This window comes from Arachis ipaensis, chromosome B1 (genome assembly GCF_059453495.1).
Source record: "Arachis ipaensis isolate K30076 ecotype BB chromosome B1, ASM5945349v1, whole genome shotgun sequence".
Classification (NCBI taxonomy): domain Eukaryota; kingdom Viridiplantae; phylum Streptophyta; class Magnoliopsida; order Fabales; family Fabaceae; genus Arachis; species Arachis ipaensis.
This window is the reverse complement of record NC_142436.1, coordinates 135,382,571-135,396,955: the sequence shown is the minus strand read 5'-3', so window position 1 is coordinate 135,396,955 and position 14,385 is coordinate 135,382,571. Positions and strand designations below refer to the sequence as shown.

Below are 14,385 nucleotides of genomic sequence, written 5' to 3'. Positions count from 1 at the left end.
CAAACTGAAAAATATCTCGTGCCAAGTGACGAGACAAAAAGAAAAGTCTCGTGCCAAGTGACGAGATAAAAATAAAAGTCTCGTGGCTAGAGACGAGACAAAAATCAAAAAGTCTCCTGAGGTTATTTCAAAGGCCAGCAAGTGTTACTAAGCAAAAAGGGGGCTAAGATTCACCCCCCTTCTCTTAGCCACTGAAACCATCAATTAGTATCAGAGTTTGGTCTCAAAGAGATCAAGCTTTGCAGCTTGGAGTAAAGATCCTCATGGCAGAAAACAGTGGCTCAAATGTGGTGTCCTACAATCTGACCGAAGGACAATCAAGCAACAGACCTCCTCTTTTCAATGGGAAAAATTATACCTATTGGAAGGAGAGAATGAAGATATTTGTGCAAGCAGTGAATTACAGACTGTGGAAGATCATCTTGGAAGGGCCTCAATATCCAACTGTTACAAGTGCCGAGGGAGTTGTTTCTCTTAAACCTGAAGCAAGTTGGACGGATGAAGATAGAAAAAAGGTGGAGCTCAACGCCAAGGCCATCAATCTGCTCAACTGTGCTATCAGCTTTGAGGAGTACCGACGGATATCACGTTGCACAACAGCAAAGGAAATCTGGGATAAACTCCTAGTTACTCATGAAGGAACAACCATTGTGAAAAAGACCAGGATTGATATGTTAAACAGAGAATATGAAATGTTTGCAATGAAGGAAGGAGAATCCATTGATGAGATGTTTGAACGCTTCAACACCATCATTGTTGGCTTGGATGCTATAGGAATCAAGTATCCTGAATCTGTGCTAGTGAGAAGAGTGTTGAGATGTCTCACAAAAGAGTGGAAAACAAAAGCTTTAATTATCTCTGAGAGTAGTGGTCTTGACTCTATGACCTATAATGATTTGAGAGGAAATTTACTTGCTTTTGAAAACACCTACTTAAAAAAGGATTCAAAAAAGGAAGGAATAGCTTTTTCTTCTGTCACTAACCCTCTGGATGATGAATCCGGTGATAACTCATCTGAAAATGAATTTGTGTTATTTGCAAAAAAATTCAGAAAAATGGTGAAGCTCAAAGGCAAAGGCGGCAGCTCAAGGAAAATGAAGAAAGACCTTAGCAAAGTAACTTGTTACAACTGCAAGGAAATGGGGCATTTCAAATCTGATTGTCCCAAGTTGAAGAAGGAAGAGAAGCCAAAAAGAGGAAAGAAGAAGGGACTGATGGCTTCATGAGAAGATTTGGAAAATGACTCGGATGATGATGATGAGGAATCCGAGACCAAGTCACAACCTTGTCTCATGGCAGATCACATAGATCAGGTGTGCCTAGCATCCAAATGAAAATAAAACATGTGGTATATGGACAACGGATGCTCTAGGCATATGACCGGAAAGACAACCTTCTTCATAAAGCTTAATGAATATGATGGAGGACTTGTCACTTTTGGTGATGATGCGAAAGGAAAATAGTGGCTGTTGGAAAAGTTGGTAAAAACTTTTCTTCTTGTATAAATGATATTCTTCTTGTGAATGGATTGAAACATAATTTACTTAGTGTTAGTCAACTGTGTGATTTAGGCTTTGAGGTTATTTTTAGGAAGTATGTTTGTTTAGTTGTTTGTGAGAAAACTGGGGATATTTTATTTGAAGCTAAAAGATGCAATAATGTGTATGGATTGACTCTTGAGGACCTAAAAGAACAAAATGTAACATGCTTTACATCTCTTGAATCTGAAAAATGGCTATGGCATAGAAAGTTAGGTCATGCAAGCATGTACCAAATTTCTAAGCTAGTTAAGAAAAATCTGGTTAGAGAAATTCCAAACATCAAATTTGATAAGGATCTTACTTGTGATGCTTGCCAAATGGGCAAACAAGTAAAATCCTCTTTTAAACCTAAAGATGGAATTTCAACCAAAAGGCCATTAGAGATGTTACATATTGATCTTTTTGGACCAACAAGAACTCAAAGTTTATGAGGTAAATACTATGGTCTTGTGGTAGTAGATGATTACTCTAGATTTGGTTAGGTACTTTTCCTTGCTCATAAAAATTATGCCTTTCATGCTTTCTCAACTTTTTGCAAGAAAATTCAAAATGAAAAAGATTTAAAAATTGCTCATTTGAGAAGTGATCACGGAAGAGAATTTGAAAATCAAGACTTTGAAAAATTCTGTGATGACTTAGGAATTTCTCATAACTTTTCATGTCCTAGAAACCCCCAACAAAATAGGGTGGTTGAAAGAAGGAATAGGAGTGGTGCACGAAATTGTGATGTCCAGGCTCGAACAATCCCTGGCAACATGAGCAACTTGGTACGCGTAATCGTGATTACACTTTAATGATGTAAAATTCATGGCTCTTTCTTTCCCTGGCAATGGCGCCAAGAACATGGTGCCAATACCATGGTTCACAACTTCGATACAACTAACCAGCAAGTGCACTGGGTCGTCCAAGTAATACCTTACGTGAGTAAGGGTCGAATCCCACGGAGATTGTTGGTATGAAGCAAGCTATGGTCACCTTGTAAATCTCAGTCAGGCAGATATAAAGTGATGAAGATGTTTTCGAATAATAAATAATAGAGTAGGGATAGAGATACTTATGTAAATCATTGGTAGAAATTTCAGATAAGCGAATGGAGATGCTTTTCGTTCCGCTGAACCTCTGCTTTCCTGCTATCTTCATCCAATCAGTCTCATTCCTTTCCATGGCTGGCTTTATGTGATACATCACCACTGTCAATGGCTACTTTCGGTCATCTCACGGGAAAATGATCCAATGCCCTGTCACGGCACAGCTAATCGTCTGGAGGCATCACCCTTGCCAATGGCTTCATCTTATTCTCTCAGTGAATAATATGCTCACGCACCCTGTCACGGCACGGCTATTCATCTGTCGGTTCTCGATCATGCTGGAATAGGATTTACTATCCTTTTGCGTCTGCCACTAACGCCCTGCAATCGCGAGTTAGGAGCTCGTCACAGTCATTCAATCATTGAATCCTACTTGGAATACCACAGACAAGGTTTAGACTTTCTGGATTCTCTTGAATGCTGCCATCATTCTAGCTTACGCCACGAAGATTCTGGTTAGGAGATCTAAGAGATATTCATTCTAGCTTAATTCATGTAGAACAGAAGTGTTTGTCAGGCACGCGTTCATAAGGGAGAAGGATGATGAGCGTCACACATAATCATCACCTTCATCACGTTCTTGGGTGCAAATGGGTATCTTAGAAGCGAAATAAGAAGAATTGAATAGAAAACAGTAGTACTTTGCATTAATCTTTGAGGAACAGCAGAGCTCCACACCTTAATCTATGGAGTGTAGAAACTCTACCGTTGAAAATACATAAGTGAAAGGTCCAGGCATGGCCGAGATGGCCAGCCCCCTAAACGTGATCAATAGTCTCCTAAGATGAACAATGGATTAAAACTGAGACCAAAGATACCTAATACAATAGTAAGAGGTCCTATTTATAATAAACTAGCTACTAGGGTTTACATGAGTAAGTAATTGATGCATAAATCCACTTCCTGGGCCCACTTGGTGTGTGTTTGGGCTGAGCCTGAGTGTTGCACGTGCAAAGGCCATTTGTGGAGTTGAACGCCAGTTTTTGTGCCAGTTTGGGCGTTCAACTCTGGTTTTGGATCCTTTTCTGGCGCTGGACGCCAGATTTGGGCAGAAGGCTGGCATTGAACGCCAGTTTACGTCATCTATTCTTGGCCAAAGTATGAACTATTATATATTGCTGGAAAGCCCTGGATGTCTACTTTCCAACGCAATTAGAAGCGCGCCATTTCGAGTTCTGTAGCTCCAGAAAATCCACTTTGAGTACAGGGAGGTCAGAATCCAACAGCATCAGCAGTCCTTTTTCAACCTCTGAATCTGATTTTTGCTCAAGTCCCTCAATTTCAGCCAGAAAATACCTGAAATCACAGAAAAACACACAAACTCATAGTAAAGTCCAGAAATGTAAATTTAACATAAAAACTAATGAAAACATCCCTAAAAGTAACTAGATCCTACTAAAAACATACTAAAAACAATGCCAAAAAGCGTATAAATTATCCGCTCATCAAGGAGCCTTCAAGAGATGACTAGGGCTATGCTTTGTGAGAATGAGATTCCTAAATTTTTATGGGCTGAAGCTGTGAATACAGCTTGTTACATTTTGAATAGGACAATCATTAGAAAAGGGTTGAAGAAAACCCCTTATGAGCTATGGAAAGGAACCCCTCCAAATCTTAAGTACTTTCATGTTTTTGGATGCAAATGCTTTGTACTTAATAATAAATAAAACCTTGGAAAATTTGATCTAAAATCTTATGAAGGAATGTTTGTTGGATATTCCACCACAAGCAAGGCATATAGAGTTTATCTCAAGGAACATAGAACTATAGAGGAATCCATACATGTTACTTTTTGTGATTCTAACTTAATTCCCAGTTCTGTGATAGATAATGATTCAGATGGTGAAGAGGCTGGAACAAGTGAAGAAAATCCCAAATCTGCTCAAAACGAAGAATCTGCCAGTCCAGTTTTGTCTCGTCAGATTGGAGGAGATATTTCCATTTTATCTCCTGAGCAGACACGAGAAACTGAAACAGTGATACCACCAGAAACTCATCAAAGCTCAACACCACTTCGGAAGCCTAGAGAATGGAAGTCTATGAGGGGTTATCCTCATGACTTCATAATTGGTGATCCCTCTCAAGGAGTAACAACAAGATCCTCCACCAAAAGGCAATCCGAACCAAGCAACTTTGCCCTCTTGTCTCAAATGGAGCCCAACAATGTCAAACAAGCTCTTGAAGATCCATCTTGGGTCAAGGCAATGCAAGAAGAGCTTGCTCAATTCGACAAGAATGAGGTTTGGACACTAGTACCTCATCCGGATGGTAAGGAAGTTACGGGTACTAAGTGGGTGTTTAAAAATAAACTTGGTGAGGATGGACAAGTTGTTCGTAACAAGGCTAGATTAGTGGCCCAAGGTTACGATCAAGAAGAGGGTATAGATTTTGATGAGTCTTTTGCTCCGGTAGCTAGAATGGAAGCAATTAGGTTGCTTCTTGCCTATGCTGCCCATAAGGGTTTCAAAATGTTTCAAATGGATGTTAAATGTGCTTTCCTTAATGGCTTTATTGATAGAGAAGTGTATGTGGCTCAGCCCCCCGGTTTTGAACATAAAGATTTTCCAAATCATGTTTTTAAACTATCTAAGGCTCTTTATGGTCTTAGACAAGCTCCAAGAGCTTGGTATGAAAGGCTTAGTGCCTTCTTGTTGGAAAATCAATTTCAAAGGGGTACCACCGATACTACTTTATTTATTAAAGCATCTAATGATGATATACTCATTATTCAAGTTTATGTTGATGACATTGTATTTGGATCGGCCAATGTATCCTTATGTGAAGAGTTTGGAAAACTTAAGACTAGTGAGTTTGAAATGAGTTTAATGGGAGAGCTAACTTTCTTTCTTGACCTCTAAATCAAACAAACTCCTAGTGGTACTTTTATTCACCAAGAAAAGTATGCAAAAAAAACTTATCAAAAAGTTTGGCCTAGAAAATTCCAAACCAATGGGTACAACAATGCATCCTAACACAAAACTTGAAAAGGATGATGATGGCCAAGATGTGGATGAAACAAGGTATAGAGGAATGATAGGTTCACTAATGTACCTTACCTGCTCTAGACCGGATATTGTATAAAGTGTGGGTGTATGCTCAAGGTTTCAATCTCACCCAAAAGAATTTTATCTTACGGCTGTTAAACGCATCATTAGATACATTAAGGGGACTTGTAATTTTGGATTATGGTATCCTAAATCTGATGACTTTTGTGTAGTAGGGTTTTGTGATGCAGATTATTCGGGAGATAGAGTGGATAGACGGAGCACATCCGGCATGTGTTGCTTCCTTGGAAGCTCACTCAACATGTGGTCAAGCAAGAAGCAAGTCACAGTGGCTTTATCCACGGCTGAAGCAGAATACATTTCCGCATCTGCATGTTGCTCTCAATTAATTTGGTTAAAAACGTAATTAGAAGATTACAAATTAAAAATCAATAGTATACCCTTATTTTGTGATAATATGAGTGCTATAAACATTTCAAAAAATCCTGTGCTGCACTCAAGAACCAAGCACATTGAGATAAAATATCATTTTATTAGAGAGCATGTGCAAAAGGGTACCATTGATATTCAATTTGTAAAATATGAAGACCAAATTGCTGATATTTTTACAAAATCCCTCTGTGAAGACAGATTCTGCACCTTGAGAAAAAGTTTGGGAATGTTTGATTTAAGTTCCATTGATAACTTGTGAATTTTTGACTCTGTTAAGTTTTGTCTCGTAGGTTTGGATGAGATAAAAATGAGGGCTTGATGGAAGAAGCTATAATCAAGGGGGAGGCAACGCCACATTCAATTTTCATGGGCCCCATCAAAATTTCTTGACCCCACCATGACAGTTTTGTTAGTTTCCCGTTTTTGTTTGAAAAAAATAAACTCACAAAATCTCTTGGTTGTCCTATCAAATCTTGTTGGAAGAAGCATATTGTCAAATCAAATCTTTCCTTCCAACTAATCCCTTGATTCAAGGAAACCCCTTTTTAGTTTTTGAAACCCCTTTGGATAATAACCGCTCTCTTAATGGCTAATAACTCCCTCCACTCTCTCTTTCCAATCAAGCATTTAATGCTCCTCTAACCTCCCTCCCATCACCTCACCCTTCGGCCACCTCTCCCTCTCCAACTTCCATTTCCATTCATCTTCCTCATTATGAAAAAGAAAACAGCACCAAGGAAGAGTGAGAGAATTCGCCTATCTCAAAAGCCCTCTACGAGAAATCCGAAACTATGAGGCGCAAAGTTATTGCTCAAAATCCTCTGGAAGAAGAAAAAGCGAGAAGGCCAAGGAGCCAAGCATGGAAGAAGCAGAAGAGGAATCTCATACATCACCCCCTCCATCATCGCCGAAAAAGACCACTCCTCATGCATCCGGAAAGAGTTCACAGAAGACAAAAGGATTCATGCTTCATGAAACCAGAGAACCCACGAACCTTAGTTCAATGGAATTCAAGAATAAATTTCACAAACTACACTCCCATTTTGATCCTTCAAGGTTTTCAACATGTGCTTTCTTTGAATTTCACAAAGAGGTTTTGGAAAAGCGGCATCTCTGCCCCTTCTATCTGGTTAATATCGAGTCTCTGGCCTCCAAAGGAATCGACCTACAACCCCTGTTTGATGGTCTCAAATGGTCACCATTGCTCTTTATTCATAAAATGGTTTACCCAGGGTTGGTGAGACAGTTTTATGCGAATCTGAGATATATTGATGGCAGCCTTCACTCCTACGTGAAACGGGTGCATATCACTCTGAATACTGAGACCATTACTTCTGCCCTTGGTTACATTGATGAAGGGCCGAAGGTTTACATGAGTGACAAATGGGATTCTCATGTTGGGGTTACATACAAGCAAGTTCTTCATCAAATCTATGAAAATCTGTCTGGACTGGATGGAACAGTTCCTACTCACAAGGCTTTGGGTCTAACCAACTCCCTGCTGCACCGCATCATAACTCACATCCTCACCCCACAAAGTGATTCTCATAACAGGATAACTGTATCTGATTGCCTCATAATTTTTGCTCTTGTTACCTCATCATCTATTTCATTTAGCTATCTCATGATTAGACATATGTGGGAATCTGTAAAGAGTACAAAAAAGGCTAATTTACCTTATGGAATATTTTTCACATGCATCTTTGAGTACTTTAAGGTAGATTTAACAAATGAGGATGTAGAGAACAAGGTCTCTATGATCAAAGGAGGCGGGGCTGTTAAAAAGGGAAAGAAATCTATGGCCTCTGATGATGACTTTGAGAGCCGGCCAGAATCCTCAAAAGCAACCGAGTCCCTAAGAGACATTCTCACAGAATTCTCAAACATGTCCGAGCTCATGGTTCAATTTCACAAATCTGCTCGCAAACTTGCATATGAAAATGAGACGGCCTGGAAGAAATGCCAAGAAAGGGTCGGTTTAATGCTTGAAAGCCTTGATGATGAAGCTGGTAGTGAAGCAGGGGCTGAGGGATCTGACTTTAATCTTTCTGATGATTAAATTTCTGTTTACTGTTTGATATTGGCACACTTTGGCTCAATTAGTTACTTTATTTTCTTAGGTTGGAGACTGACAGTAGCATAACTATGTGATACTCTGATGACACTTTTTGATTATGTTTTGGGATATATTTTGCATATTATGTTTCCTTGTTAAATATTTCTTGCAGGTGCCCCTTTGATGACAAAAGGGGGGAGAAAAGCTGAAAATTGAAATCTGAGAAAACAGGGGATGAAATTTTCTGTTGAAAATTCATGATCACCCTTGTTATATTTTTTGATGCTTGATGATAGCATTGAAACTGCATTTGCTTCATTATGATTGCTGCTATGATTGCTGCTACTGTTTTATAATGTTTTGGCAATGCATTTGTCTTAATTACATGGATGACTGGTTGTTAATTAACCTTGATGAATATACTTGCTTACATTAAATATTCTGTTTCATCCTGGTTAATATGCTTGATATTTTTGGCAGTTCCTTTAAACTGTGTAAGGTATAAAAACTGCCATGTTTTGACCATGCGTGCTTCAAATATTTTCCTTACCATAATCATTTTGCTTTGATATATTGTCTAGGAAAAATATTTGAATAAACTTTCTTTTTGATTGATGTCTGTAAAAGTTTGAGCAGACAATCAAATTATTGATAACAAATGAGTTTTGTATATCATTCAAATCTGCTCATAAATCAAGCATTTAGCATCATGTAATAAAAATGCTAAATAATATTGTTACTTGAAGCTTGATTAAACTGTTACAGGTTAGTGCTTCCCTTGGTAAAAATGGCATATATTAAGGGGGAGCCATGTGACAATTTGAAAGAGGGAGAAATTCAAATTCAAAGGGAGTATTCTTTACTCAATCTTTAAATTTCTTTCCATTTCAATTTTAATAATGTTTGTCATCAAGGGGGAGATTGATGAATTTGGAAAATTCTAAATTAATATTTGTGATGAATAAACATTATTAAAAGAAATTAATTACAAAATTATTAATTTGATTTTCATTTAATATATATTGATTAATAATTTTGTTGCAAGTTTTTAATATTGGGCCGAAAATGAAATTCTGGTGCAAGCCTAATATGCCTATGAACATTTAGCCTTGATATTAATTTATTGTGATCATAATGGCTGAAACAATGTTGTGTTTTATTTGGGCCAAATTGATTCATTATTGTCACAAGCCCAAGTTAAACATATTTTGATATTCACTCCAATGCATGATCCAAAAATCCATCAGGAAAGCAAATTTTATCATTTGCCATATGCTTTCCATCGGATCTCATGGATGAAATACCTTTGGGCCAGTTGTGATTATTGATGAGCGGATAATTTATACGCTTTTTGGCATTGTTTTTAGTATATTTTTAGTAGGATCTAGTTACTTTTAGGGATGTTTTCATTAGTTTTTATGTTAAATTCACATTTCTGGACTTTACTATGAGTTTGTGTATTTTTCTGTGATTTCAGGTATTTTCTGGCTGAAATTGAGGGACTTGAGCAAAAATCAGATTCAGAGGTAGAAGAAGGACTGCTGATGCTGTTGGATTCTGACCTCCCTGCACTCAAAGTGGATTTTATGGAGCTACATAACTCAAAATGGCACGATTCTAATTGCGTTGGAAAGTAGACATCCAGGGCTTTCCAGAAATGTATAATAGTCCATACTTTGACCGAGTTTAGAACACGTAAAAGAGCGTTGAACGCCAGTTCTACGCTGCTGTCTAGAGTTAAACGCCAGAAACACGTCACAAACCAGAGTTGAACGCCAGAAATATGTTACAACCTGGCGTTCAACTCCAGAAAGAGCCTCTGCACGTGTAACATTCAAGATCAGCCCAAGCACACACTAAGTGGGCCCCGGAAGTGGATTTATGCATCAATTACTTACTTCTGTAAACCCTAGTAACTAGTTTAGTATAAATAGGACTTTTTTACTATTGTATTAGACATCTTTGAACATCTTTGAACATCTTTGGACGCCTAGTTCTTAGATCATGGGGCTGGCCATTCGGCCATGCCTGGACCTTCATCACTTATGTATTTTCAACGGTAGAGTTTCTACACTCCATAGATTAAGGTGTGGAGCTCTGCTGTTCCTCAAAGATTAATGCAAAGTACTACTGTTTTTCTATTCAATTCAACTTATTCCGCTTCTAAGATATTCATTCGCACTTCAACCTGAATGTGATGAACGTGACAATCATCATCATTCCCTATGAACGCGTGGCTGACAACCACTTCTGTTCTACCTTCGATTGAATGATTATCTCTTGGATCTCTTAATCAGAATCTTCGTGGTGTAAGCTAGATTGATGGCGGCATTCATGAGAATCCGGAAAGTCTAAACCTTGTCTGTGGTATTCCGAGTAGGATTCTGGGATTGAATGGCTGTGACGAACTTCAAACTCGCGAGTGCTGGGTGTAGTGACAGACGCAAAAGGAGGGTGAATCCTATTCCAGTGTGATCGAGAACCTCAGATGATTAGCCATGCTGTGACAGAGCATTTGGACCATTTTCACAAGAGGATAGGACGCAGCCATTGGCAAGGGTGATGCCTCCAGACGATTAGCCATACAGTGACAGCGCATCGGACCATTTTCCAGAGAGGATTAAAAGCAGCCATTGACAACGGTGATGTCCTTACATAAAGCCAGCCATGGAAAGGAGTAGGATTGATTGGATGAAGACAGCAGGAAAGCAGCGGTTCAGAGGAACGAAAGCATCTCTATACACTTATCTGAAATTTTCACCAATGATATACATAAGTTTTTCTATCCTTATTTTCTATCTATTTATTATTTATGTTCGAAAACTCCATAACCTTTTGATATCCGCCTGACTGAGATTTACAAGGTGACCATAGCTTGCTTCAAGCCGACAATCTCCGTGGGATCGACCCTTACTCACGTAAGGTTTATTACTTGGACGACCCAGTGCACTTGCTGGTTAGTTGTATCGAAGTTGTGAATGAAAAACGATTTATTAAGACGTGCGTACAGAGTTTCTGGCGCTGTTACCTGAGATCATAATTTCGTGCACCAAGTTTTTGGCGCCGTTGCCGGGGATTGTTCGGGTTTGGACAACTGACGGTTCATCTTGTTGCTCAGATTGGGTAATTTTCTTCTTATTTTATTTTCAAAAAGTTTTCAAAAAAATTTTTTTCTTTCAAAAATTTCTCCTTTGTTTTCGAAAAAATTTTAAAATAAACATGTTTTCAAAAATATATTTTTCTTCAGGATTTTTAAGAATGAATTCTAGTGTTTCATGAAGCATGTTGAAGCCTGGCTGGCTGTAAAGCCATGTCTAATTCTTCTGGGTAGGGAATGTCAGGCGTGTCATGTCTGAGTTACATACTAAAGCTTGGCTGCCTATTAAGCCATGCCTGACCCTTTGATTGGAGCTTTAGTTTAAAGAGCATAAGATTCCTGGAATTCATATTAAAAATTTTGGAATCCTTATTTTTCTTTTTCAAAATGATTTTCAAAAAAAAAATTAAAAGAAAATACAAAAAAATCATAAAATCATAAAAATAAAAAAATATTTTGTATTTCTTGTTTGAGTCTTGAGTCAGATTTAAAGTTTGGTGTCAATTGCATGTTCATCTTGCATTTTTCGAAAAATTCATGCATTCATGATGTTCTTCATGATCTTCAAGTTGTTCTTGGTAAGTCTTCTTGTTTGATCTTGATGTTTTCTTGTTTTGCATCTTTTCTTGTTTTTCATGTGCATTTTTGCATTCATAGTGTCTAAACATGAAAGATTTCTAAGTTTAGTGTCTTGCATGTTTTCTTTGCATATAAAAATTTTCAAAAATAAGTCTTGATGTTCATCATGACATTCAAAGTGTTCTTGGTGTTCATCTTGACATTCATAGTGTTCTTGCATTCATCACATACTTTGATCCATAACTTTCATGCATTGCATCATTTTTCATGTTTTTCCCTCTCATCATTAAAAATTCAAAAATAAAAAAAAATATCTTTCTCTTTTTCTCTCTTAAAATTTCGAAAATTAGATTTGACTTTTTCAAAAATTTTTAAAATCTAGTTGTTTTTATGAGTCAAATCAAATTTTTAATTTAAAAATCTTATCTTTTTCAAAATCTTTTTCAAAAATCAAATCTTTTTCATTTTCCTTATTTATTTTCGAAAATTTTAAAAATATTTTTCAAAAATCTTTTTCTTATCTTTATCTCCTAATTTTCGAAAATAACATCATCAATTAATGTTTTGATTCAAAAATTTCAAGTTTGTTACTTACTTGTTAAGAAAGATTCAAACTTTAAGTTCTAGAATCATATCTTGTGATTTCTTGTGAATCAAGTCATTAATTGTGATTTTAAAAATCAAATCTTTTTCAAAACTAATTTCAATCATATCTTTTCAAAAATATCTTCTTATCTTATCTTTTCCAAAAATTTGATTTTAAAAATATATTTTCTAACTTCTTATCTTCTTATCTTTTCAAAATTGATTTTCAAATTTGTTTCAACTAACTAACTAACTTTTTGTTTGTTTCTTATCTTTTTCAAAACTACCTAACTAACTCTCTCTCTCTAATTTTCGAAAATATCTTCCCTCTTTTTCAAAATTTCTTTTTAATTAACTAATTATTTTAACTTTTGATTTTAAAATTTCAAAAAAAAATTACTAACCTTTTTTTCAAAAACTATTTTCGAAAACCACTAACTCTTTTTCAAAAATTATTTTCGAAAATTCACTTCCCCCTCTCATCTTCTTCTATTTGTTTATTTATTTACTAACATCTCTTCCTCACTCACCAAAAATCCGAACCCCCTCTCTCTCTCTGAGTTCAGATTTTCTTCTTTTCTTCTATTCACACAGGGACCTTTATACTGTGATAAAAAGGATCCCTATTATTATTATTATTTTTTTGTCCCTCTTTTTCATATGAGCAGGAGCAAAGACAAGAATATTCTTGTTGAAGCAGATCCATAACCTGAAAGGACTCTGAAAAGGAAACTAAGAGAAGCTAAATTACAACAATCCAGCAAGCACCTTTCAGAAATTTTTGAACAGGAAGAGGAGATGGCAGCCGAAAATAATAATAATGCAAGGAGGATGCTTGATGACTTCACTGCACCTAATTCCAATTTACATGGAAGAAGCATCTCCATCCCTACCATTGGAGCAAACAATTTTGAGCTTAAACCTCAATTAGTTTCTCTGATGCAATAAAACTGCAAGTTTCATGGACTTCCATCTGAAGATCCTTTTCAGTTCTTAACTGAATTCTTGCAGATATGTGATACTGTTAAGACTAATGGAGTAGATCCTGAAGTCTACAGGCTCATGCTTTTCCCTTTTGCTGTAAGAGACAGAGCAAGAGTATGGTTGGACTCTCAACCTAAGGATAGCCTGAACTCTTGGGATAAGCTGGTCAAGGCTTTCTTAGCCAAGTTCTTTCCTCCTCAAAAGATGAGTAAGCTTAGAGTGGATGTTCAAACCTTCAGACAGAAAGAAGGTGAATCCCTCTATGAAGCTTGGGAGAGATACAAAGAACTGACCAAAAAGTATCCTTCTAACATGCTTTCAGAATGGACCATCCTGGACATATTCTATGATGGTCTGTCTGAATTAGCTAAAATGTCATTGGATACCTCTGCAGGTGGATCCATTCACTTAAAGAAAACGCCTGCAGAAGCTCAAGAACTCATTGACATGGTTGCTAATAACCAGTTCATGTACACTTCTGAGAGGAATCCTGTGAGTAATGGGACGCCTATGAAGAAGGGAGTTCTTGAAATTGATACTCTGAATGCCATATTGGCTCAGAATAAAATATTGACTCAGCAAGTCAATATGATTTCTCAGAGTCTGAATGGAATGCAAGCTGCATCCAACAGTACTCAAGAGGCAACTTCTGAAGAAGAAGCTTATGATCCTGAAAACCCTGCAATAGCAGAGGTGAATTACATGGGTGAACCTTATGGAAACACCTATAATCCCTCATGGAGAAATCACCCAAATCTCTCATGGAAGGATCAACAAAGGCCTCAACAAGGCTTTAATAATGGTGGAAGAAATAAGTTTAACAATAGTAAACCTTCTCCATCATCCACTCAGCAACAGATAGAGAACTCTGAACAAAATACCTCTAATTTAGCAAACTTAGTCTCTGATCTATCTAAGGCCACTGTAAGTTTCATGAATGAAACAAGGTCCTCCATTAGAAATTTGGAGGCACAAGTGGGCCAGCTGAGTAAAAGGATCACTGAAATCCCTCCTAGTA

At 37.1% G+C, this 14,385-nt stretch overlaps 1 non-coding gene across 1 annotated transcript; it reads right to left on the bottom strand.

Annotated features, from left to right (window-relative positions):
- Window positions 1–13,577: 13,577 nt before the first annotated feature.
- On the bottom strand, window positions 13,578–13,685 carry LOC148578492 (small nucleolar RNA R71). Its single transcript, XR_015902894.1, has one exon. It is a non-coding gene; the product is annotated as a small nucleolar RNA R71 (small nucleolar RNA).
- Window positions 13,686–14,385: the final 700 nt, after the last annotated feature.